Below are 27,411 nucleotides of genomic sequence, written 5' to 3' on the forward strand. Positions count from 1 at the left end.
ACAGTAAATATTAAGAGGCGAGTAAGAAACTTTTTAAGAAAAAAAAGAAAAGAAGAGCATTTTTAACAGTCTTGGTTCAACACAACTTGAAGTTTCTAGATGCGCCCGAAGAGCAGGAAAGTGTGTTGCAACAACCGCACCGACCTAATGGGCAAATCTTGATTCCTTTGACCTTCAAATAAATCTTTGAATTCACCAAATAAGGCGATTTACAGCCCTGTAGTCCAGGATCTTATCTATTGCTTCCTACTACACAAAACCTTCTTAGAAATGCAGAAGGGAGTTTCAGCTACAAAAGATGATACGTGAGACGTTTCTAAGCTGCTAAAGAACCGTGGAGTTTAATTCCTTTTGCAAGCAGGAGTCCAGGATGTGCCAAGAATGTCACTACAAAATCGGACCCCCAGGGACAGGCTCTATTGTCCTAATGTTGCCCGCTGCACATCGATGCTTTCAAAATTAATTATTGGATTCTCTCGTTGGCTTTTCCAGAGAGTGGTCCTGACGTCAACATCACGAAGGCAGCCAAGAGGCAGCTCGGTCAAACGCAAAACGCTTGGAGCGGATAAGTTCAAATAAATAATTTTATTTTTTTAAAAAAATCAAACTTTTTGGAAAGAGAAAATGAATAGATTCCAATGCCACTGAGAGAGAAACAGGAGAGAGAGGGAGGGAGGGAGGGAGGAAGGAAGGAAGGAGAATGGGGGGAGGAAGAAGGAAGGAAGGATGGAAGATGGAAGGAAGGAAGGAAGGAAGGAAGGAAGGAAGGAAGGAAGGAAGGCAGGAAGGCAGGAAGGAAGGAAGGAGAATGGGGAAGAAGAAGGAAGGAAGGAAGATGGAAGGAAGGAGAATGGGGAAGAAGAAGGAAGGAAGGAAGATGGAAGGAAGGAAGGAGGAAGGAAGGAGAATGGGGAAGAAGGAAGGAAGGAAGGAGAATGGGGAGGAAGAAGGAAGGAAGGATGGAAGATGGAAGGAAGGAAGGAGAATGGGGAAGAGGAAGGAAGGAAGGAAGGAAGGAGGAAGGAAGGAGAATGGGGAAGAAGGAAGGAAGGAGAATGGGGGAAGGAAGGAAGGAAGGAGGAAGGAAGGAGAATGGGGAGGAAGAAGGAAGGAAGGATGGAAGGAAGGAAGGAAGGAGAATGGGGAAGAAGGAAGGAAGGAAGAAGGAGAATGGGGAGGAAGAAGGAAGGAAGGATGGAAGATGGAAGGAAGGAAGGAGAATGGGGAAGAGGAAGGAAGGAAGGAAGGAGAATGGGCGGAGGAAGAAGGAAGGAAGGATGGAAGATGGAAGGAAGGAAGGAGAATGGGGGGAAGAGGAAGGAAGGAAGGAAGGAAGGAAGGAAGGAAGGAAGGAAGGAAGGAAGGAAGAAAGCATCAAAAAGGGCAATTAGAGAGAGAAATGCATTTGTGTGTGGGGGGGGTTGAGGGGCATCCTGGACTGCTGGTCCCTTTTCAACTCTGAGCTGAGTTGTTCAGAGAGGGAGGAAACTGAAACAGAATAACAGATTTGGAAGGAACCCTGGAGATCTTCTAGTCCAACCCCCTGGTCAAGCAGGAGGCCCTATCTACCATTTCAAACAGGCAACTGTCCAATCTCTTATCCATCCATCCCTCTCTCTCTCTGTCACTCTCTCTCTTCTGCCTAAGCAGGGAGTTGGACTAGAAGACCTCCAAGATCCCTTCTCTTCTGTTCTGTTCTGTTCTGTTCCATACAATTCCATTCCATTCCATTCCATTCTATCCTATCCTTAATTCTGTTCTGTTCTCTTCTATTCCATTCTTCTTTCTGCCTCCTATTCCATCCCATCCTATCCTATCCCACCCTATCCTATCCTATCCTTAATTCTATTCTATTCTATTCTATTCTATTCTATTCTATTCTATTCTATTCTATTCTATTCTTCCCTCTCTCCCTCCCTCCCTCCCTATCTATCCATCGGTCTGTTTTTCTCTCTATCCATCCATCCACCCACCTGTCTATTCCAGTCCTTCTCAACCTTGGTGGCTCCTAATAATATGGAGAAACTCCGATCCGTCACTTCTCTGCCTGTCTAGCAGCTGCACATGAAGTTGACGTTTTCGCCGAGTTTATTCCGACATCGCTTCAAAAATCCCTTTTCTCATCAGTCGTGGCTAGTTCAGGCCTGATTAATATGTGAACAGTTTATTTCTGTTTGCATCGCTTGACATTTCTGGCTTGGCATTCAGCGGGATTTGCCCTTTTTGTTTGTACTGTTCCTGTTTTTTCCCCCCTCACCTTATTACCCATGCCACCCAGGGAATTCTGGGAATTGAAGTCCACACTTATTGGCCAGGGAATTCTGGGAGTTGAAATCCATGAATGCCGGCTGGCAAGTAGATACTGGGAATTGAGGTTTACGCAGGCTGGCCAGGGAATAATAATAATAATAATAATAATAATAATAATAATAATAATAATAATAATAATAATAATAATAATAATAATAATAATAATAATTTAATTTGTATACCGCCCTTCTCCCGAAGGACTCAGGGCGGTGAACAGGCAAATAAAATAATACAATATATTACAATAAAACACATTTTAAAAAACTTATTCTGGGAATTCTGAGAATTTAAGTCCATGCATGCCAGCTGGGGCATTCTGGGAGTTGAAATCCACAAATGCAGGACATGGAATTCTGGGAGCTGAAGTCCAAGCATGCTGGCTAGCCCAGGGGTCTCCAACCTTGGCAACTTTAAGACTTGTGGACTTCAACTCCTGGAAGTTGAAGTCCACAAGTCTTAAAGTTGCCAAGGTTGGAGACCCCTGGGCTACTGGCTAAGGAATTCTGGGAGTTGAAGTCCACAAGTCTTAAAGTTGCCAAGGTTGGAGACCCCTGGGCTAGACAATTATGGAAATTGAAATCCGGACAAGGTGGCTGGGATTTGAAATCCACACACTTTAAAGTCACCAAGGTTCAGGAACACTGGCTTAATGCATCGTATGGAATCTGGTTGTGTCTTTTCTGATTAGCACATTTTATTAAACCACCATTTAATAAAAAGTATTTAATTTAATATAATATATAATATAACAACAGAGTTGGAAGGGACCTTGGAGGCCTTCTAGTCCAACCCCCTGCCCAGGCAGGAAACCCTACACCATCTCAGACAGATGGTGATCCAACATTTTCTTAAAAACTTCCAGTTTTGGAGCATTCACAACTTCTGCAGGCAAGTCGCTCCACTTATTGATTGTTCTCACTGTCAGGAAATTTCTCCTTAGTTCTAAGTTGCTTCTCTCCTTGATTAGTTTCCACCCATTGCTTCTTGTTCTACCCTCAGGTGCTTTGGAGAATAGTTTGACTCCCTCTTCTTTGGGGCAGCCCCTGAGATATTGGAAGATGCTATCATGTCCCCCATAATCCTTCTTTTCATTAAACTAGACATACCCAGTTCCTGCAACCGTTCTTCATATGTTTTAGCCTCCAGTCCCCTAATCATCTTCGTCGCTCTTCTCTGCACTCTTTCTAGAGTCTCAGCATCTTTTTTACATCGTGGCGACCAAAACTGGATGCAATATTCCAAGTGTGGCCTTACCAAGGCCTTATAAAGTGGTATTAACACTTCACGTGATCTTGATTCTATCCCTCTGTCCAAAACGGTGCTACCAGACTCCTGATTTTTTTGCTACCAGATCCCAACATAGCTCACCACCCGTAATACAGTTAGTCCTTGACCTGCAGCAGTTCATTTAGTGACCGTTTGATGTTATAATAACACTAAAAAAAAAAGTTACTTATGACTGTTTTTACACCGTTGCAGTATCCCCTTTGGTCACGTGATCAAAATTGAGACACTTGGTGACCGACTCGTATTTATGACGGTCGCAGTGTCCCGGGGAGGGTCACGTGATCCCCTTTTGTGACCTTCTGACAAGCAAAGTCAATTGGGGGGAGGGAAGGAAGCCCAATTCGCTTAACAACCGTATGGCTAACTTAAAGATGCAGCGGTTCGCTTAACGACCGTGGCAAGAAAGTTCGTAAAATTCACTTCACAGCTGCCTCGCTTAGCAACAGAAATGTTGGGGCTCCGTTGCGGTAGTACGTCGAGGACGTACCCGTGTGTCCGTCGAACCGAACAAATGATGGTTTCTCCGTCAAGTTACGGAACATCGCGTGTTGCACAAAAGGCCCTTTGTGGAGACCAGCAAAAGAGGCCTCCCTGAAGAGTACAGATGAACAGAGTTGGAAGGGACCTTGGAGGTCATCTAGTCCAGCCCCCCCGCCCTTGCAGGAGACCTTACATCATTTCTGACATCATTTCTGTCCAGTCTCGTCTTGAAAGCCTCCAGGGATGAAGCTCCCACAACTTCCGAAGGCAACTTCTGTTCCATGGGTTGATGGTTCTCACTGTCAGGAAATTCCTCCTTATTTCCAGGTTGAATCTCTCCTTGGTCAGTTTCCATCCATGATTCCTTGTCTGGCCTTCAGGTGCTTTGGAGAATAGCTTGACCCCCTTCCTCCTCTCTGTGGCAGCCCCTCAAATCTTGGAAGATGCTCTCCTGTCTCACCTGGTCCTCCTCCTCACTAGACTAGCCAGGCCCAGTTCCTGCAACCGTTCTTCACATAGTTTAGCTCTTTGTGCTCTTCTTTGCACTCTCTCCAAAGTCTTCCAGAGTTATAAGAGACTTTGTAGGTCATCTAGTCCAAACCCCCCGCCCAAGCAGGAGACCCTACACCATTTCAGACAAATGGCAGTCCAGTCTCTTCTTGAAAGCCTCCAGGGATGAAGCTCCCACAGCTACTGAAGGCAAGTCGTTCCACTGAATATAGAATAACTGAGTTGGAAGGGACCTTGAAGGTCTTCTAGTCCGACTTCCCCACCCCCCCGTCCAAGCAGGAGACCCTACACCATTTCTGACAGAGGGCAGTCCGGTTTCTTCTTGAAATCTTCCAGGGATGAAGCTCCCACAACTTCTGAAGGCAATTCATTGGTTGATTGTTCTCACTGTCAGGAAATTTCTCCTTATTTCTAGATTGCTTCTCTCCTTGATTAGTTTCCACCCAATGCTTCTTGTTCTACCCTCAAGTGCTTTGGAGAATAGCCGGACTCCCTCTTCTTTGGGGCAGCCCCTGAGATATTGGAAGACTGCTATCATGTCTCCCCTGGTCCTTCTCTTCACTAGACTAGCCAGGCCCAGTTCCTGCAACCGTTCTTCATATGTTTTAGCCTCCAGTCCCTTAATCATTTTAGATTAACGGATTAACAGAGTTGGAAGGGACCTTGGAGGCCATCTAGTCCAACCCCCCCTGCTCAAGCAGGAGACCCTACACCATTTCTGACAGAGGGCAGTCCGGTCTCTTCTTGAAAGCTTCCAGGGATGAAGCTCCCACAACTTCCAAAGGCAACTTCTGTTCCGTCGGTTGATGGTTCTCACTGTCAGGAAATGTCTCCTTATTTCCTGCCAGCTTTTAAAAACACACACAGCCCCCCCCCCGCCCCCAAGAGAGGGGGAAAAAAACCCTCCCCTTCCAAGCACTTTGCAAGCATTAGCTGATTACTCAGTCTGCCAAGCTGCCCCGTCTCCATTTATGGCCCCCTGGCAGGTTGTACCACGCAGAGAGGCCATTGATTGATCGATGCTGCCCGCCTGGGAGTCCTCCATTAAGGAAAAGCCGATTCAGCTGAGAGGAGAGACGAGTAAGGGGAGGGAAGGGGGGGGACGGAAGCCAGGCCTCGCTTTCAAGTGAAGGGAGCACCACTTGCAGAGAAGATAGACTCCAATGGACGGAAGGGACCCTGGAGGTCTTCTAGTCCAACCCCCTGCTCAAGCAGGAGACCCTATTCCAGTGATGGCTAACCTTTTTGCCGTCGCGTGCCAAAAGTGGGGGGAGTGCAGGGGGGGGTCGCGCATGTGTGCGCCCACACCCATAATTCAATGTGCCCTCCCCCCATGCATCCGCGTACAACCCTCCCCTCCTCCTGTTTTTGCCACGCGATGGCACAGTGGGCCTGGTAGGCCCGTTTTTCACCCTCCCACGGCTCCAGAGACTTTCTTGGAGCCTAGGGAGGGCAAAAATGGCCTTCCCCACCCACCCGGAGGCCCTCCGGAAACCGGAAACAGCTCATTTGCTGACTTCCGGTGGGACCGGAAGGCCCGTTTTTCGTTCTCCCCAGACTCCAAAGGTTTCCTTGGAGCCTGGGGAGGGTGAAAATGGCGTTCCGCCCCCTGAAGCCCTCCGGAGGCCGGTAATGGCCCGTTTGCCGACTTCCGGTGTGCCCAGAAGGCCCAAAAATCAGCCGGCCGGTATGTGTATGTGCGCCGGAGCTGAGCTAGGGCAACACTTGCGTGCCCACTGATATGGCTCCATGTGCCACACGCATTCCATAAGTTCGCCATCCCGGCCCTACACCATTTCTGTCTGTCCAGTCTGTCTGTCTATCTATGGAGATTATTCTCAGCCATCCTGGTCAGAATTGTCCCAAAGGTGTTTTCTTTTTCTTTTTTTCCGAAGTGGCTAATGGACTGTCTGGTTTTTTTCTTTTGAAGACGCATCGCTTCTCATCCCAGAAGCTTCTTCTGGGATAGATGGTGGAGAATCGAAGGATTTATATTCCTTGCAGACAGCTGGTCATTTGCATCCTTTTAGTTAGAGGGTCCTTGAGGCCCCTTGGAGGTTTACCTGTATCCTCAGGGTCTCACCTGAGTGGTGCAAATGGTTCCTCTAGTCTGCAATTATTTTCCCCTCTGGAAATCCATTCCTACTCCCACCCCATTCCAAGGGTCTTCATCCCAAATTGTATAGCTAAAAAGTCTGTAGAGATTCTCCGTCATCCAGGTCATATGTTTTTTCAAGAGGCAACTGGACTTTCTGGTTTTTTTCTTTTGAAGACCTTTTGCTTCTCCTCCCAGAAGCTTCTTCAGCTCTGAGTGGATGGTGGGGAGGGGAAGGATTGATATTCCTTGCAGACAGAGCTGGTCATTTGCATCCTTTTAGAGCAGGGGGGGTCACCAACCTTTCGGACCTCAGGGACCACTAAATCCATAATTTTAAATCCTGCGGACCACTGATATGAATTTTTTAAAAAAAAGATAAATAGTATTTAGTACAATATAAAAATGCAAATAATTTTTCTATGGACCACCAAGTTGGTGACCACTGTTTTAGAGGGTTGTTGAAGCACTTGGAGGTTATCTGTTACCTCAGGGTCACCTGAGTGGTGCAAACGGTTCCTCTAGTCTCCAATTTTTTTCCTCTGAAAATTCAGATAAACCTCCAAGTGCTTCAACCAACCACAGAGGAATTACTGAGTCTGTCATTTGCACCTATATAACTGTCTGGTTCGGTTCTGCAACCCAACAAGAAAGACACAGACTTCAGAAGATAATTAGAACTGCAGAAAAAATAATTACTACCAACCCGCCTTCCATTGAGGACCTGTATACTGCACGAATCAAGAAGAGGGCCGTGAAAATATTTACAGACCCCTCGCATCCTGGACATAAACTGTTTCAACTCCTACCCTCAAAACGACGCTATAGAGCACTGCACACCAGAACAACTAGACACAAAAACAGTTTTTTCCCCAAAGGCCATCACTCTGCTAAACAAATAATTCCCTCAACACTGTCAGACTATTTACTGAATCTGCACTACTATTAATCTTCTCATCATTCCCATCACCAATCTCTTTCCACTTATGACTGTATGACTATAACTTTGTTGCTGGCAATCCTTACGATTTATATTGATATATTGACCATCAATTGTGTTGTAAATGTTGTACCTTGATGAAGGTATCTTTTCTTTTATGTACACTGAGAGCATCTGCACCAAGACAAATTCCTTGTGTGTCCAATCACACTTGGCCAATAAAATTCTATTCTATTCTATTCTATTCTATTCTATTCTATTCTATTCTATTCTATTCTATTCTATTCTATTCTATTCTATTCTATTCTGTCTTCTCTGCACTCTTTCCAGAGTCTCAACATCTTTTTTTTTACACCCTGGAGACCAAAACTGGATGCTTCCATCTGGTTTATGGCTTCCTGACACATTGTACCACCTGCAGAAGGGACTGATGGATCAATCTTGCTTGCCTGGATCTCCTCCATCAAGGAAGAATCTGGTCAGCCAGGAGAGGAGAAAAAGGGGGACGGAAGCCACGTCTCACTTGCGGGTGAATGGCGCATCAGTTTCAGAGAAGATAGAATCCTAGGGCTGGAAGGTCTCTTCTTAAAAACCTCCAGTGATGAATCACCCACAACTTCTGGTGGCAAGCTGTTCCACTGGTTAATTGTCCTCACTGTTTGGAAGTTTCTCCTTAGTTGCTTCTCTCCTTGGATTGGTTTCCACCTGTTACTTCCAGTCCTGCCTTCAGGTGTTCTGGAGAATAGGTGGACCCACCCCAAACAAATCTTCTTTGGGGCAGCCCCTCAAATATTGGAAGACTACTATCATGTCACCCCTGGTCCTTCTTGAGTCTGTCATTTGCACCTCCATAACTGTCTGGTTTGGTTCTGCAACCCAACAAGACAGACACAGACTTCAGAGGATCATTAGAAGTGCAGAAAAAACACTGGCTACCAACCTGCCTTCCATTGAGGAGCTGTATACTGCACGAATCAAGAAGAGGGCCGTGAAAATATTTACAGACCCCTCGCATCCTGGACATAAACTGTTTCAACTCCTACCCTCAAAACGACGCTATAGAGCACTGCACACCAGAACAACTAGACACAAGAACAGTTTTTTCCCAAATGCCATCACTCTGCTAAACAAATAATTCCCTCAACACTGTCAGACTATTTACTGAATTTGCACTACTATTAATCGTCTCATCGTTCCCATCACCCATCTCCTCCCACTTATGACTGTATGACTGTAACTTTGTTGCTTGCATCCTTACTATTGATATTGATTGTTTCCTGACTGCTTATTTGTATCCTATGACTATCATTAAGAATTGTCCCTTATGATTCTTGATGAAGGTATCTTTTCTTTTATGTACACTGAGAGCTTATGCACCAAGACAAATCCCTTGTGTGTCCAATCACACTTGGCCAATAAAAAATTCTATTCTATTCTATTCTATTCTATTCTATTCTATTCTATTCTATTCTATTCTATTCTATTCTATTCTATTCTATTCTATTCTATTCTATTCTATTCTATTCTATGACTATCATTAAGTGTTGTACCTTGATGAAGGTATCTTGTCTTTTATGTACACTGAGAGCTTATGCACCAAGACAAATCCCTTGTGTGTCCAATCACACTTGGCCAATAAAGAATTCTATTCTTTTCATTAAAGTAGACATTCCCAATTCATTTCTGTTCAGAACAGAACTGGAAAGGGACCTTGGAGATTTTCTAGTCCAACTCCCTACTCAAGCAGGAGACCCTGTACCAACGCAGACGAATGCCTGTCTGGTCTCTTCTAAAAAACCTCGAGTGATGGGGTGCCCACAACCTCCCATAAGTTTTAAAAAAATATTTTTGGCATTTGTTGCAAGTCTGCCGTCGAGTCTTCATTGAGCAAGCATCTTCCAACAGCTCCAGAGCCTTCCAGCTTTACAGCCAGAGTGTTATTGCAAGGACTCCAGAGGTCATTTAGTACAACCCTCTGCAAATGGCAGGAAAACCAGAGGATCTTTGATCCCCACATTCAGCCGAAGCACCGATGCGCAGCACAGCACCCCGAAACCAGCCACCGGCTCACTAAACTATTTAGTAAATAGTTTGACAGCCACTGGTTGGCTTATTCCGCTGAGTGCTGGGAGCCAGCCCAAAGCTGGACCGGAATGCATGTGATAATATGAAACACATTTTCGTCCTAATACCGTACAAGTAGTCCTCGTGTTATGACTGCAATAAGAGATGGGGAATTTCCATTGTTAAATCATTGCTGCGCACCTCTGTTGAGCTTTCCAATAAAGCGTTTAAATCTTCTTAATCCATAAACAGCAGGGAGATCACAGCCAAAGACATAATTTGTATGGCAGGCTAACACAATCGTAGCTATTTGAGTGTAAACTCTGGAGGGCTAATGGATTGCGATTAAAATGTGCATGCATTTGCATACTTGCCAGGTGCAAAACTCTTGCCTTCTGCTCAAGGAACATTTTTAATCAGAATTCGATTCATGCTGACATAATCTGGGCATAGATGGCTGGGTCACATCTACTATAGTGCAAAGCAATTTCTGTTTCGGAGGGAGGGAGGGAGCGAAAGAAGGGAGGAAAGGAAGGAAGGAGGAAATGAAGAAGGAAGGAAGGAAGGAATAAGAGTGAGGGAGAGAGCGAGAGGAGGGAAGGAGAGAAGGGAGGAAAGGAAGGAGGGAGGGAGGGAGGGAAGGAAGGAAGGAAGGAGAGAAGATAGGAAGGAAGGGAGAGACAGAGGGAGAGAGCGAGAGGAGGGATGGAGAGAAGGAAGGAAGGAAGGAAGGGACAGAGGGAGGGAGAGAAGGGAGGAAAGGAAGGAAGGAGGAAGTGAAGAAGGAAGGAAGAAAGGAGGGAGGGAGGGAGGAAGAAAGGAAGGTTATGAAGGCAGGAAAAGGAAGGAAAGTGAAAGACAAATATATACTATATATAAAATGCATCTATATTTTAACGTCTGGCCAAGTTCTTTTTCACAAATACCAATCCCAAATCTGGCACGTTGCAACCTAGGCCTCTGTGTGTTTGATTTTTGATCCTCCGTGAAATTAAAATCGTCAAAAAGTTCTGTGTTGTCAACCTGTTTCTTTGAAACGGTAAAGATTTCTCTCTTTAATCGACTCCTTACCCTTGAAATTTCACAGCCCTCTTTACTCCAGATTGCCAGGATACAAAACGGGTTCCTTGGGGGGGGGGTTGTTTGTTGTTGTTTTTTGGTTCAGAATTATTATTTTCTTTTTGTTTATTTTTCTTTCTTTTCTTTTCTTTTCTTTTTCTTTTTTTTTGCAGAAAGAAAACCCTCCTGTCTCCTTTTGTCCTTGGCGGTTGCTGGAAAACAGGTGGGGAATTAAATGTGGCTGAAAGGCGAAAGGACTGTAATTAACATTCTTTAGGGTGTTAAAAGCCATGGCTAATAAGGGGCCTTTTTCAATCCCAGCAAAAATCAAAGCACGGCAAAATTCTAGAGATTAACCATTAGGGATGACTGCCTTTTACTCTCAGTGTATAAACTGGGTTTACATTTACAGCCATCCTTTTAGAAACAGGCAATCAATCCAGGATGAACTCACGGAGTCACAGAGTGACAACTAGCTACTTTAATTTACTAAATCGGTGCAATTAATCAAAGCGTTCTATAATTGCAATTCGGATGCCGTTCCTCTCTAGAATAGAATAGAATTTTAGAATAGAATAGAATTTTTTATTGGCCAAGTGTGATCGGACACACAAGGAATTTGTCTTGGTGCAGATGCTCTCAGTGTACATAAAAGAAAAGATACGTTCAGAATAGAATAGAGTAGAATAGAATAGAATAGAATAGAATAGAATAGAATAGAATAGAATAGAATAGAATTTTTATTGGCCAAGTGTGATTGGACACACAAGGAATTTGTCTTGGTGCATATGCTCTCAGTATACATAAAAGAAAAGATACGTTCAGAATAGAATAGAATAGAATAGAATAGAATAGAATAGAATAGAATAGAATAGAATAGAATAGAATAGAATAGAATTTTTTATTGGCCAAGTGTGATTGGACACACAAGGAATTTGTCTTGGTGCATAGGCTCTCAGTGTACATAAAAGAAAAGATCCGTTCAGAATAGAATAGAATAGAATAGAATAGAATAGAATAGAATAGAATAGAATAGAATAGAATAGAATTTTTTATTGGCCAAGTGTGATTGGACACACAAGGAATTTGTCTTGGTGCATATGCTCTCAGTATACATAAAAGAAAAGATACGTTCAGAATAGAATAGAATAGAATAGAATAGAATAGAATAGAATAGAATAGAATAGAATAGAATAGAATAGAATTTTATTGGCCAAGTGTGATTGGACACACAAGGAATTTGTCTTGGTGCATACGCTCTCAGTATACATAAAAGAAAAGATACGTTCAGAATAGAATAGAATAGAATAGAATAGAATAGAATAGAATAGAATAGAATAGAATAGAATAGAATAGAATTTTTATTGGCCAAGTGTGATTGGACACACAAGGAATTTGTCTTGGTGCATACGCTCTCAGTATACATAAAAGAAAAGATACGTTCAGAATAGAATAGAATAGAATAGAATAGAATAGAATAGAATAGAATAGAATAGAATAGAATAGAATAGAATAGAATAGAATTTTATTGGCCAAGTGTGATTGGACACACAAGGAATTTGTCTTGGTGCAGATGCTCTCAGTGTACATAAAAGAAAAGATACGTTCAGAATAGAATAGAAGAATAGAATAGAATAGAATAGGAATAGAATAGAATAGAATAGAATAGAATAGAATAGAATTTTATTGGCCAAGTGTGATTGGACACACAAGGAATTTGTCTTGGTGCATATGCTCTCAGTGTACATAAAAGAAAAGATACGTTCAGAATAGAATAGAATAGAATAGAATAGAATAGAATAGAATAGAATAGAATTTTTTTTTGGCCAAGTGTGATTGGACACACAAGGAATTTTTCTTGGTGCAGATGCTCTCAGTGTACATAAAAGAAAAGATACGTTCATCAAGGTACAACATTTACAACACAATTGATGGTCAATATATCAATATAAATCATAAGGATTGCCAGCAACAAGTTATAGTCATACAGTCATAAATGGAAAGAGCGATGGGAACGATGAGAAGATTAATAGTAGTGCAGATTCAGTAAATAGTTTGACAGTGTTGAGGGAATTATTTGTTTAGCAGAGTGATGGCCTACAGCTAGTCCTTGACTTGCAAGCTTTCGTTTAGCGACCGTTCGGAGTTACAGCGCTACTAAAAAAGCGACATGACCATATTTCACACTTAGTGACCGTCACAGCATCCCCCAGGTGATTCAAATCCAGACCTTTTGGCAAACCGACTCCTATTTACGACGGTCGCAGAGTCCTGGGGTCACGTGATTCCCGCTTTGCGACCTTCTGACAAGCCAAATCAATGGAGAAGACCGATTCACTTAACAGCCGTGTTACTAACTTAACAACCGCTGCGATTCACTTAACAACAGTGGCGAGGAAGGTTGTAAAATGGAGCAAAATTCATTTAACAGCTCCCTCGCTTAGCAACAGAAGTGCGGGTCTCAATTGCGGTCGTAAGTCGAGGAGGACCGTAAATTTTGCTGGGGAATTCTGGCTGGGGAATTCTGGGAGTGGAAGTCCACGTATTTTAAAGTTTCAAAGGGAGTGAAATACTGAACTAACTAAACAGTGGTCTTTCCCCCAACATCCTTCGGTATATGAAAACCTAAGTTATGTCTAGTTTAATGCTTATTAAATGGCTAGTATGAATGGGGGTTGTTGCCAGGGTGAGGAGGGTTGGAGTTATTATTTATTATTATTATTATTTTGATTTCTTTTATATTGTGTTTTTGTGTGCCTTGAGTTGCGAGTAGGCAGCAATATAAATTCTCTAAAATAAAATAAATAATGAATAGAAGGACTAGGGGTGACATGATAGTAGTGTTCCAATATCTCGGGGCTGCCACAAAGAAGAAGAGAAGGGGAGAGGAGAGGAGAGGAGAGAAAATGGAATGGAATGGAATGGAATGGAAGGGAAGGGAAGGGAAGGGAAGGGAAGAGAAGAGAAGAGAAGAGAAGAGAAGAGAAAAGAAGAGAAGAGAAGAGAAGAGAAGAGAAGAGAAAATGGAATGGAGAAGTAGGGTAGAGTAGAAAGGAGAAGAGAAGAGAAGAGAGAAGAGAAGAGAAGAGAAGAAGAGAAGAAAGAGACAATGGAATACAGGAGAGAAGAGGAGAGGAGAGGAGAGGAGAGGAGAGGAGGAAGAGAAGAGAAGAGAAGAGAAGAGAAGAGAAAGAAGGAATGGAATAGAATAGAATAGAATGGAATGGAATGAAATAGAGAAGAGAAGAGAAGAGAAGAGAAGAGAATTACAATTAGAATGGAATGGAATGGAATGGAAGGGAAGGGAAGGGAAGGGAAGGGAAGGGAAGAGAAAAGAAGAGAAGAGAAGAGAAGAGAAGAGAAGAGAAGAGAAAATGGAATGGAGTAAGTAGGGTAGAGTAGAAAGAAGAGAAGAGAAGAAAAGAGAAGAGAAGAGAAGAGAAAATGGAATGGAGTAGAGTAGAGTAGAGCAGAGCAGAGTAGAGTAGAAACAAGAGAAGAGAAGAGAAAGAGAAGAGAAAATGGAATGGAATAGAGAAGAGAAGAGAAGAGAAGAGAAGAGAAGAGAAGAGAACACGGAGTAGAGTAGAGTAGAGAGAAGAGAAGAGAAGAGAAGAGAAGAGCCAAGACCTTTAGAGAGGGAGTCAAGCTATTCTCCAGAGCCCCTGAGGGCAGGACAAGAAGCAACGGATGGAAACTTAATAAAGGAGAGAAGCAGCTTAGAACTAAGGAGGAATTTCCTGGCAGAACAATTAACCAGTGGAACAACTTGCCACCAGAAGTTGTGGGTGTTCCAGCACTGGATGTATTTAAGAAGAGACTGGACAGCCACATGGTTGTAACAGCATAGAGTTTTCTGCCTGAGCAGAGGGTTGGACTAGAAGACCTCCAAGGTCCCTCCCAACTCTTGTTATTGTTGTATCTGTAGGATCTTTTGCAGCATGTACAGTAAGTCCACTTAAGTTTCTACACAGCCAATGCTCAGCTTCTTCTTCCCCAGAGGAAAAGAAAATCGATGGCCAGTTCCATTTGACCAGGGGGTTGGACTAGATGACCTGCAAGGTCCCTTCCAACTCTGTTAATCTCCGCTCCATTCCTTCCCTTCCGAGTTACCCCACTTCTGCGATCCCCAGCCTCCTGCTCTGCACGCGTGAGGAACTACCCTTCCCATCAGCCCCATCCCGCCCCATCGATGCCGGGGTGGGTGGGTGGGTGGGTGGGAGGGGGTGCCACAAGGGCGAAAGCTGGACTCAGGCGCCGGAGAGATTCTTGCAAAAAGCGAGCTCAGGAATGCCACTTTTCTCGCTGGGGGTAAAAAAAATAATAATGCAATCTCAGCTGCAAAACCCCTTCTTCCAGGTTGGAGGGTTTTGCCAGCGAGGTCTGGCTTGTTCTGAAAAAATAATAAAACCAGCTTTCGGCTTGGACGAGTGTGTGTGTGTGTATGTGGGGTGCAGAGATCGTTTCCACCCTGTGGGTCTGAAATCGAATCTGTCCCTGGGAAAGTACTCCGAAGAATGGCTTCTGAAGGCCAGGGGTTATCTAGGGGCGGGTTGCGTGTCTCTATACACAGGTTTTTATTCGATATTATTCTTGGGCCAAGTTTGTTCCTGAGAAGGAAGAAGGCTCTTGAAATCCGACTGAAGGCTTCCTGCCCTCCTGTTTGATTTTAAAACCGCCTTCCTGCAGGCTCAAACAATGGCCTTGCTGGCGAAAATCTTCTCTTTCTTACAGAATGGCAGAGTTGGAAAGGGACCTCGGAGGTCTTCTAGTCCAACCCCCACCCTCTGCTCAGGCAGGAGACCCCTATAGGTTTTCCTTCTTCAGCAGGGGGGGTTGGATTAGAAGACCTCCAAGGTCCCTTCCAATTTTTTTATTTTTTTTTACATTTATATCCCGCCCTTCTCCGAAGACTCAGGGCGGCTTACAGTGTGTAAGGCAATAGTCTCATTCTATTTGTATATTTTTACAAAGTCAACTTATTGCCCCCGCAACAATCTGGGTCCTCATTTTACCTACCTTATAAAGGATGGAAGGCTGAGTCAACCTCGGGCCGGGCTTGAACCTGCAGTAATTGCAGGCTGCTGTGTTCTAATAACAGGCTTCTTACAGCCTGAGCTACCACGGCCCTTTTGTAAACAACTTTACAACTTTAAGTTGTAAAGTTGTCAAGGTTGGAGAACCCTGGTCTCTCGGGTCTCCTGCCTGAGCAGGGGGTTTATTTATTTTATTTATTTTATTTATTTATTTATTTATTTACATTTATATCCCGCCCTTCTCCAAAGACTCAGGGCGGCTTACAGTGTGTAAGGCAATAGTCTCATCCTATTTGTATATTTACAAAGTCAACTTATTGCCCCCCCAACAATCTGGGTCCTCATTTTACCTACCTTATAAAGGATGGAAGGCTGAGTCAACCTTGGACCTGGTGGGACTTGAACCTGCAGTAATTGCAGGCTTTGTGTTCTAATAACAGGCTTCTTACAGCCTGAGCTATCCCGGCTATCCCAATTCTCTGATTCTGTTATTTTCTTCTGTCACTCTGTGTCTTCAGAAGAACGGAAAGCACCCTTTATGACCGTTTTGCACACTTAATGACCGTCACGTCCCTGGGAAAGTGATCAAGTGATCAAGTGATCAAAATTCAGACCCTCGGCAGCTGGTTCATATTTATGACGGTCGCAGTGTCCCGAGGTCACGCGATCCCCGTTTTGCGGCTTTCAGAACAGCGAAGTCAAGGGGGAAGCCAGATTCACTTAACAACCATGTGACTCACTTAATAACGGCAGGGATTTGCTTAACAACCGAGTGTGTGTGTGTGTGTAGATAGGTAAGAGAGATAGATACATAGAAAAAAAAAGAGAGAGAGAGATGATAGATAGATAGATAGATAGTTTATATATGATAGATAGATAGATAGATAGATGATATAGAGAGATAGAGATACAGATAGATAGATTAGATATAGATGATAAAGAGATAGATAGAGAAAGAGAGATAGAGAGATAGAGAGATAGATAGAGATAAATAGAGATAGATAGATTAGATATAGATGCTAAAGAGATAGAGATAGAGAGATAGAGAGATAGAGATACAGATAGATAGATTAGATATAGATGCTAAAGAGATAGAGATAGAGAGATAGAGAGATAGAGATACAGATAGATAGATTAGATATAGATGATAAAGAGATAGATAGACAGATAGATAGAGAGATAGATAGAGAGATAGAGATACAGATAGATAGAGATACAGATAGATAGATTAGATATAGATGATAAAGAGAGAGAGAGAGATAGATAGATAGATAGATAGAGAGATAGAGAGATAGAGAGAGATAGATAGATTAGATATAGATGATAAAGAGATAGATAGATAGATAGATAGATAGATAGACAGATAGAGAGAATAGAGATAGAGAGATACAGATAGACAGAGATACAGATAGATAGATAGATTAGATATAGATGATAAAGAGATAGAGAGATAGATAGACAGATAGATAGAGAGATATAGATACAGATAGATAGATCGATTAGATATAGATGATAAAGAGATAGAGAGATAGATAGAGAGATACAGATACAGATAGATCGATTAGATATAGATGATAAAGAGATAGAGAGATAGATAGACAGAGAGATAGAGAGATGATAGATAGAGAGATAGCGATAGAGATAGAGAGATTAGATAGATAGATGATAGATAAATAGAGAGGTAGAGATAGAGATAGAGAGAGAGAGAGATGGATACACACACACGGGGTGGGCTTCAATTTCATCAATATTTCAACTTTCTCGACCCCCACCCACACATGCCCCAACCCAGCGCTATTTTCGCTAAAAGAAACTTCATTAAAAGCACCCTCAATGCATTTAGCTAAGCGTAGAACAAACAGGCAAAGGCCCTTCGGTTATAAACAGTGGCAAAAGGATAATTAAATACCTTTAATGTCGTTTCAAATGGAGAAAGGCCCCTGTGCGTGGCAGAGCAATTAGGATTAACACACCTCTGAATAAACACCAAAAAACAAAAAACTCTACTGTGTTTGGTTTTTCAAGTCCTGTGAGCTGCCTTCCTTTCATCATAGGGACCCACTGCATGCCGAGTATAAAATAAATTAAGCGGAAAGAAGCAAGAAAGCCATTGCAAATGACTCTATAAAGTTATTAACCGGTTATTATTACTGCCCGAGATAGTTTAACTGAGTGGTGATTTATATCTGGGCTCTGTTTATGTGTTAATATTTGACTATCTCAAGAATCGTTGGTCATTCATTAGAATATTTATGAATTAGAGGTTGAATTCCTGGCCTTGAGTTTATGAACTGGCTTATTAGACAATTCATTAGTTTAGTTAGTGACCAACATTGTAGAAACCTTTTGGGGAAAGTGTCTTTTTGAGGTTTGATGGCTAATAAAACCACTTTTTTTCCTGGAGTTTCAAAATAATCCTATTCCAATGCTGGAATGGCCTGGGAAGAGCCCAGACCTTCACCCAATTGAAAAATCTATGGAGCTGACTAAAGAAACTGGTTAGTCAGAAGCGACCCAGCAATAAAACCCAGTTAATAGAAACCATCATTCAATCTTGGTTTCACATTAGAACAGCTGCAGAACTCAAAAGACTTGGTTCACTCCATGGGAAGACCTTGTAAGGCCTTCATTCATACTAAAGGTGACCCAACTAAGGATTAACTGACATGGGGATCATTTTTGCATATCTTGTTTTTTCTATGGTGATCATTTTTATATATCTCGTTTTTTTTCTACATGTTTCCCTTTTCTTCTTTATACGGTAACTGCTATTCTAATAGAAAATACTTCATAAAATGTTATTGCATTACATTCTTGTTTAAATTAACTTTCCACTGATATATAATTTTATGGTAAAAAGATAAAGGTTTCTGTGCTAGTTGTTCCCAACTCTAGGGGGAGGTGTTCAACTCCGTTTCAAAGCCGAAGAGCCAGCGCTGTCCGAAGGTCATGTGGACGGCATGACTCAATGCCAAAGGCGCACGGAACGCTATTCCCTTCCCACCAAAGATGGTCCCTATTTTTCCACTTGCATTGTTTACATGCTTTCGAACTGCTAGGTTGGCAGAAAAATTTTATGGTACTACTCCAAAAAAAAGTGGTGTTATTAGTTAGTTTTAGAAAATACACTTTTCCCAAAAGGTTTCCATAATTTTGGCCACTACTATATTTAGTTTAGTGTAGCTTAGCTTAGTTTAGCTTACTTTACATTACTTTACTTTATTGTCATTGCAATTGAATGCCATCTTCAGTGTACATTATAACTATAAAAATAAAACAAAAACACACATAATAATAATAATAATATCAGAGTTGGAAGGGACGTTGGAGGTCTTCTAGTCCAACCCCCTGCCCAGGCAGGAACCCTACACCATTTCAGACAACATTTTCTTAAAAATTTCCAGTGTTGGGGCACCCACAACTTCTGGTGGCAAGCGGTTCCACTGATTAATTGTTCTAACTGTCAGGAAATTTCTCCTTAGTTCTAAGTTGCTTCTCTCCTTGATTAGTTTCCACCCATTGCTTCTTGTTCTACCCTCAGGTGCTTTGGAGAATAGTTTGACTCCCTCTTCTTTGTGGCAACCCCTGAGATATTGGAACACTTTTGGCCTAAATGTAGAACCTTACTTTTTTCACTGTTGAATTTCATTTTGTTAGTTAGCGCCCAATGTTCAAGTCTGTCAAGATCTTTCTGTAACTTGAGCCTATCTTCTGGAGTGTTGGCTATTCCTGCCAGCTTGGTGTCATCTGCAAATTTGATGAGTTCCCCATCTATCCCCTCGTCCAAGTCATTGATGAAGATGTTGAAGAGTACTGGGCCTAAAACAGAGCCTTGGGGTACTCCACTGCATACTTCCCTCCATGTGGATGTAGTTCCGTTGAGGACTACACGTTGAGTGCGATTGGTCAGCCAGTTACGGATCCATCTGGTGGTGGTGCTGTCTAACCCACATTTTTCTACTTTATCTAGTAGTAGGTTATGGTCTTCTTTATCAAATGCTTTACTGAAGTCCAAGTAAATTATATTGACATCCTTCACATTCTATACAACTGAATTGAAAACCCTGATATTGCATTAATATTGCACTATACAGTAGAATTCAATATATAGTAGTTAGTGCTCTTGGATAGATTACAGAGAGTCCTCGAATTATGACTGCAACGGAACCCAAAATTTCTCTAATCAGGTGAGGCAGCGGTTGTGAATTTTGCCCCATGTTACGACCTTTCTCGCCACAGTTCTTAAGTGAATGGAAGAAGAGGAGGAGGAGGAGGAGGAGGAGGAGGAGGAGGAGGAGGAGGAGGAGAAGGAGAAGGAGGAGGAGGAGGAGGAGAAGGAGAAGGAGGAGCAGGAGAAGAAGGAGAAGGAGAAGGAGAAGGAGAAGGAGAAGGAGAAGAAGAAGACGACGACTGGTGTCCTTAATGCTCTCTGAGCTTGGTTGTTTTCTTGGAGATGTTTCATGACTCAACTAGGTAATATCATCAATGTAAGAAGACAAGGGGTTTTGTGAGGAGGAGGAGGAGAAGGAGAGGAGGAGGAGGAAGAAGAGGAGAAGAGGAGGAGAAGAGGAGGAGAAGAAGGAGGAGGAGGAGGAGAAGGGGAGGAGGAGGAGGAGAAGAGGAGGAGGAGGGGGGAAGAAAGGAGGAAGAGGAGGAGGAAGAAGAGGAGAAGGGGAGGAGGAGGAGGAGGAAGAAGAAGAAAGGAAGAAGAGGAGGAGGAAGGGGGGAGGGGGAGAGACTCAATTCTAATGGTGATTGGGGCACCTGGGAAATAAGTGTAAGAATAAAGAAAGATGTGTCAGACTTCAATCCCATCATCCTCTGTTCAGTCCATTTACTGAAAGACGATGGGAGGAAACATCCCACATGGCAGAGAGAAAAGGATGCCCAGACCAGGCCTGCAAAATGGATGTTGACCACTAGATGGCAGTGTAAAACATTGCTCCCACTTAGTGAATATTTACATTTTCTTTGGCCAGGTGTGATGGTGCTGGTATGATGCAGACTTTCTGTTCATAGGAAAACAGCTGGCACTCAAGAACTGAGATCATCTATGAATCCAGAAGGTCCCAATTCAAACTCTGTCTCACACACTCACAAAGCCATAGAAAACACACACACACACACACACACCAGCCAGGCTAAAAACTCCAAAGTCAAATGCAAAGTCCTTCTTGAATGGCTTCATTAGAGAAAAAAAATCCTGCCTTTAGAATTTGCTTGTCCTGACTAAAGATTTCAATATCCACCCAACAGAACAAAGCAACAGAATTGGAAGGGACCTTCGAGGTCTTCTAGTCCAACCCTCCGCTCAGGCAGGAGAACCTATATCAAACAAATGGTTGTCCAGTCTCTTCTTAAAAACCTCCAGTGATGGAGCACCCACAACTTCTGGTGGCAAGCTGTTCCTCTGGTTAATTGTCCTCACTGTTAGGAAGTTTCTCCTAAATTCCAGGTTGCTTCTCTCCTTGATTAGTTTCCATCCATTAGTTTCTTGTCCTGCCCTCAGGTGCTTTGGAGAATAGCTTGACTCCCTCTTCTTTGTGGCAGCCCCTGAGATATTGAAAGACTGCTATCATGTCTCCCCTAGTCCTTCTTTTCGTTAAACTAGACATACTGAGTTCCTGCAACTGTTCTTCGTATGTTTTAGCCTCCAGTCCTCTAATCATCTTGGTTGCTCTTCTCTGCACTCTTTCTAGAGTCTCCACATCTCTGTACATTGTCGAGACCAAAACTGGATGCGGTATTCCAAGTGTGGCCTTACCGAGGCATCATAAAATGATGTTAACACGTCATGCGACTAAATCCATCCAAAAGTTTTAAAAAATCCGCTCAAGATTTTAAAAAAAACAAACCCACCAACTCTGTCAGCTTTGTGCTAAATACGCAGGCCGTAAAAAACGGCCGGATAGACAGTGGGGTAAATTAGAAACGTTGTTGGGTGTCCTTGGAAAATCTGCCAAGTTTTTGGCCTTTAATAAACACAGCCTCTTTGGGAGAAGAGACAGGCGATGGATGATCTAGGAGGGAGTTGGATTGCAAAAATTGATTTTTCAGACACAAACAGGAGCGAAAAAGCTGGATTTGATCGATAGCCTCAGCCAGGCTGGCTAGAGACCAAGCAGCTGCTGGGTTTGCAAGATGGAGCAAACTAGGTTTGCTTTAACCCAAGATAGTTTTGCTGTGGTTTAGCATGCTCTTCGAAATCCAAGCCATTTGACAACTTACTGCATACACCGGTAGTACGTACGCTGCACACAAAGGCATGTTTTGACTGCATAAATTGTCCCCTCCAATTTGACTTTTTCGACCTCCCGCAGACCACACTGAGTAGCTGAAGTCAGCAAGGCGCCTCCACTTTTTCCATTTTTGCACCAAAGCGTAGACACTTCTCATTTTAAGTTTCCCTTTTTTTAACCACAAAGAAGGGAAAAAACCCTTCCTCGTAGGCGCCGATGCGCTCTTACAAAAGAAAACGTTTCTAATGAAAACAGTTGGACTCAGCCTATGGAGGACTCAGCCTATGCGGGAAGCGGGTTCTTTCAAAGCCAGCGTGGATTAGGTAGGAATTTTCAAAATGACATCTGGGAAGAGCTGGGAAATTCTCCGGAGTTTTTATCCCACGTTTTCGGCCTTCTGCAAAACAGGCCACCTCTGTCTTTCCCGCCTGGGCTGCTATTAGAAGAATGCAAGCTATAGAGAGGAAAATAAATTATTTCGATTTTACAGAGTTACTTTTCAAAGAATTCTCCAGCCATGATTAAAACATCCCACCGAGTCGTCTCGTCCGCGATGACATTTTACAGGCCTTCGGTTTCAGAGTTGATTGCTAAATCGCCGACGTCTTTTTCTTGATGTAGGACAAAACAAAGGGGCAGGGGAGCTGGGTCGTCCTGGCTGGGGTCTATGGGGTTTGTAGTTCATCGCAGCAGGCAGGTAACCAAATGGAGGAAGGCTTGACTCAAGCTTGCTCTCGCGGGCCACCTCACAAACCCACCCCTCCATAAAAGTCTAGACCAGGAGGGTGGATAGCGAGAAGGAGAGTGAAATCGAATTCATTAGATATTCAGCGAGGGAAAGGGGGAAGTCCAATTTTGGATACGTGATGAGAAGACCAAGTTCTCTGGAAAAGGCTTGGGAAGAGAGGAGGGGGAGGAGGAGGAGGAGGAGGAGGGGGATCCTTGGTGGGATTGTCAATCTGGGATCCTTGGTGTTCTCTGAGCTGGGTTCTTTTCTTGCAGATGTTTCATGACCCAACTAAGTGATATCATCAATGCTAGAAGGGAGTAGGGTGTGAGGAGGAGGAGGAGGAAAGAAAGAAAGGAAAAAAGGAGAAGGAGGAGTGGAAGTAGGGGGAGGAGGAGGAGAAGGACAATCCTTGGTGGGATTTTCAATCTGGAATCCTTGGTGTTGTCTAAGCTGGGTTGTTTTCTTGCAGTTATTTCATGACCCAACTAGGTGCTATCATCAATGCTAGAAAGGAGTGGGATATTTGGAGGAGGAGGAAGGAAATAAGGAAGAAAGGAAAGAAAGGAAGGAAGGAAGGAAGGAGAAGGAGAAGGAGAAGGAGAAGGAAAAGGAGGAGTGGAGGTAGGGGAAGAAAAGAAGAAGGAAAAAGAGAAGGAGTGGTGATAGAGGAGGAGGAGGAGAAGGAAGGAAGGATGAAGGGAGGGATGGAGGGAGGGACAGAGGGACAGAGGAAGGAAGGAAGGAGAAGGAGGAGGAGTGAAAGTACAGGAGGAAAAGGAGAAGGAAAAAGAGAAGGAGTGGTGATGGAGGAGGAGGAGGATAACTACTAGGGCTGTCTTAATGCATGGGCCTGATGGCGACTTGCCCAAGGGCCCCACAAGAATACCAACACCGATTTTGTTGGAAGCGCCAATAAAATAAATATATGTTTAATGTTATCGACCATTTACATTTTTATTCCTGTGAGTAGTTGTCGTAGGGGCCCCCAGTATACACTGCTTTGCCCATAATGCTGTTAAGACGGCCCTCATAGCTACTTGTCCAAAATGGTACAGGATCTCCTGCTTGAGCAGGGGGTTGGACTAGATGACCTCCATGGTCCCTTCTGCTATCCTGATGGACTCAGTCACAGTAGTGATGGGGCCACCATTGGAAGACCTGAAAGACCAGGTTGGGGTCAGATCCTCCCGGAGACAATCAGTCTACAGCAATGGCCAAAATGGTGGAAACCTTTTGGGAAAAATGTATTTTCTAAAACTAGCTAATAACACCACTTTTTTTGGGGAGTAGTACCATAAAATTATATATCAATGGAAAGATAATCAAGAATGTAATGCAATAACTGTGATGAAGGATTTGCTATTAGAATAGCAGTGACAGTATAAAAAAGAAAAGGGAAACACATAGAAAAAAATGAGATATACAAAAATGATCCCCATAGAAAAAACGAGATATAGAAAAATGATCCCATGTCAGTTAATCCTTAGTTGGGTAACCTTTAGTATGAATTACGGCCTTAACAAGGTCTTCCCATGGAGTGAACCAAGTCTTTTGAGTTCTGCAGCTGTTCTAATGTGAAACCAAGATTGAATGATGGCTTCTATGAACTGGGTTTGATTGCTGGGTCGCTTCTGACTAACCAGTTTCTTTAATGGGCTCCCTAGATTTTCCATTGGGTGAAGGTCTGGGCTGTTCCCAGGCCATTCCAGCAGTGGAATAGGATTATCTTGAAACTCCAAAAAAAAAAAGTGGTGTTATTAGCCATCAAACCTCAAAAAGACCCTTTTCCCAAAAGGTTTCCACAATTTTGGCTACTACTGTATGTGGTTACCTGCAGTACGAAATGATTTCGCAGCACGACGATCGATCTGAAAAACATCGATTGATCAACCGGCTGAGGTTGCATCTTGGAAAACAAACCCCGAAAGGCTGACCAGGCCAAGTAAATTTCCCTCATTGAATAAACCACCATCGGATCAACTTATGACTGAAAGGAGGAGACGGATATTCTACAGAGCGGGATATCACGAAATGAAGACGGTGGCGCTGAGCTTTGGTGCAGCTGACAAACACAAATTGGTCCCCTTCTCCCCATGGCATCCCACCCACCCACCCACTGCGGTGGGTGGGATTTGAGGAAGGTCTTTCTCCTCGGTTATTAAATAAAAGGACTCATCCCTCTGGCTTTAGTTCGGAGGATGTGTTTTCATTTGGTAGGTGGTACAGTGGAAAACTCGAATCCGGGACTCGCCAGGGCCCGTCTTCACCCGCCATCGTTCTAGCTCTACAACTGCCACCATAGAAGGCCAAAGTTGCCCTACTGACTGGCTTTTACGCCTTGTTTTTAAATTTATTCATTAAAAATATATTATTTTCCCTTCCCCGCCCTTATTACATAAATATCTCTAAGTGGTGAACATAAATAATACTGCCTCCTCCTCCTATTTTCCCCAGAACAACAACCCTGCCAAGGCGGGATGAGCTGAGAGGGAGGGGCTGACCCAAAGTCAGCCAATTGGCTTTCAGGCCAAAGGCGGGATTAGAACTCACCGTCTCCTGGTGATTGGCCCAAAGTGACCTCGCTGGTTTTCATGCCTGACGCGGAACTAGAACTCACTTTCTCCTGGTGATTGGCCCAAGGTCAACCCATCTGGCTTTCATGCCCAAAGTGGGACTAGAACTTCCCATCTCCTGGTGATCCCAGATGGCTTTCGTGCCTAAGGCGGTACTAGAACTCCCCGTCTCCTGCTCATTGGCCCAAACACACCCTGCTGGCTTTCATGCCTAAGGCAAAACTAGAACTCACTTTCTCCTGGTGATTGGCTCAAGTCACCCAGCTGGCTTTCATGCCCAAAGTGAGACTAGAACTCCTTGGCTCCTGCTCACTGGCCCACACGCACCCTGCTGGCTTTCCTGCCTAAGGGGCAACTAGAACTCACCGTCTCCTGGTGAACAGCCACCCAGCTGGCTTTCCCGCCTAAGGCAGGACTTAGAACTAGCCTGTCTATACAACGGTGACAAGCAACGTCAGCCAGGAAGTTAACAACCCTGTTACTATCGCAGTGGTTCACTTAACCACGATGGCAAGAAAGATCATTAAACAGGGCAAGACTCACTTAGCAGCTGCCTTGCTTAGCGATGGGGAAATGTTGGGATCAACCGCGGATCGTAATTCAAGGATTATCTCTGTACTTCTCACTCTGCAAAACGCCAAGGGAGGGGGGGCATTTTAACACAGCCCTCCGACTGGACTTTTGGGCAATGGTGAAATCCAAATTTGCTTACTACCGGTTCTGTGGGCGTGGCTTGGTGGGCGTGGCAGGGGAAGGATACTGCAAAATCTCCATTCCCATCTCGCTCCAGGAGAAGGATACTGCAAAATCTCCATTCCCATCTCGCTCCAGGGGAAGGATACTGCAAAATCCCCATTCCCTCCCTACTCCAGGGGAAGGATATTGCAAAATCCCCATTCCCTCCCCACTCCGGGGGAAGGATACTGCAAAATCTCCATTCCTTCCCCACTCCGGGGGAAGGATACTGCAAAATTTCCATTCCCATCTCGCTCCAGGGGAAGGATACTGCAAAATCTCCATTCCCATCTCGCTCCAGGGGAAGGATACTGCAAAATCCCCATTCCCTTCCTACTCCAGGGGAAGGATACTGCAAAATCTCCATTCCCATCTCGCTCCAGGAGAAGGATACTGCAAAATCTCCATTCCCATCTCGCTCCAGGGGAAGGATACTGCAAAATCCCCATTCCCTCCCTACTCCAGGGGAAGGATATTGCAAAATCCCCATTCCCTCCCCACTCCGGGGGAAGGATACTGCAAAATCTCCATTCCTTCCCCACTCCGGGGGAAGGATACTGCAAAATTTCCATTCCCATCTCGCTCCAGGGGAAGGATACTGCAAAATCTCCATTCCCATCTCGCTCCAGGGGAAGGATACTGCAAAATCCCCATTCCCTTCCTACTCCAGGGGAAGGATATTGCAAAATCTTCATTCCCTCCCCACTCTGGGGCCAGCCAGAGGTGGTATTTGCCAGTTCTCCGAACTATTCAAAATTTCCGCTACCGGTTCTCCAGAACCTGTCAGAACCTGCTGGATTTCACCCCTGCTTTAGGGGCTTCCCATCCAGCCAGGAGGAAAAAAATCCATCTTGAAAGGAAATATATATATATATATATATTTATCCAGAAGCGGAAACCTCCTCCCTTCATTTCAAGCAATAAAACCCAACAGATTTGATTCAAGGGCAGCGCAATAAATTGCAAAAAGTTTTTTAAAAAAAGAGAGTGAGTAAACCAGGCGCCATGGCTTTGCCAGAAGACCAACCCACAAGAGAGGAGGCAATATTTACGATGCAATAATAATAATAATAATAATAATATGCACAAATATTGGAAAAGGCTGTCACGTGCGGTGGGGGGGGGATCGAACCTGCAGAAACGGGGATCCGGACCGAGGTCCGAGAGGTTTCGGCGGCACAGCCCGCTTTGAGGTTACACACCTACACACACTCACACACACAAAGGCACGCGCGCAAAGACAAACACACGAACGCATAAACGCGCAAAGGCGCACATTAAACACCCGGGCAGCAACACAACCACCGAAGGCACATGGATGCACGCACTCGCGACGGCCAGCTTCCAAAGGGG

General features: G+C 43.8%; 1 protein-coding gene across 2 annotated transcripts in view; it reads right to left on the reverse strand.

The window, feature by feature from the left end:
* Positions 1–27,411, reverse strand: part of P2RY6 (pyrimidinergic receptor P2Y6) — a 199,068-nt gene that overhangs the window by 22,396 nt on the left and 149,261 nt on the right. The window lies entirely within an intron of this gene.

Source organism: Ahaetulla prasina, chromosome 5 (assembly GCF_028640845.1).
Source record: "Ahaetulla prasina isolate Xishuangbanna chromosome 5, ASM2864084v1, whole genome shotgun sequence".
In the NCBI taxonomy this organism is placed as follows: domain Eukaryota; kingdom Metazoa; phylum Chordata; class Lepidosauria; order Squamata; family Colubridae; genus Ahaetulla; species Ahaetulla prasina.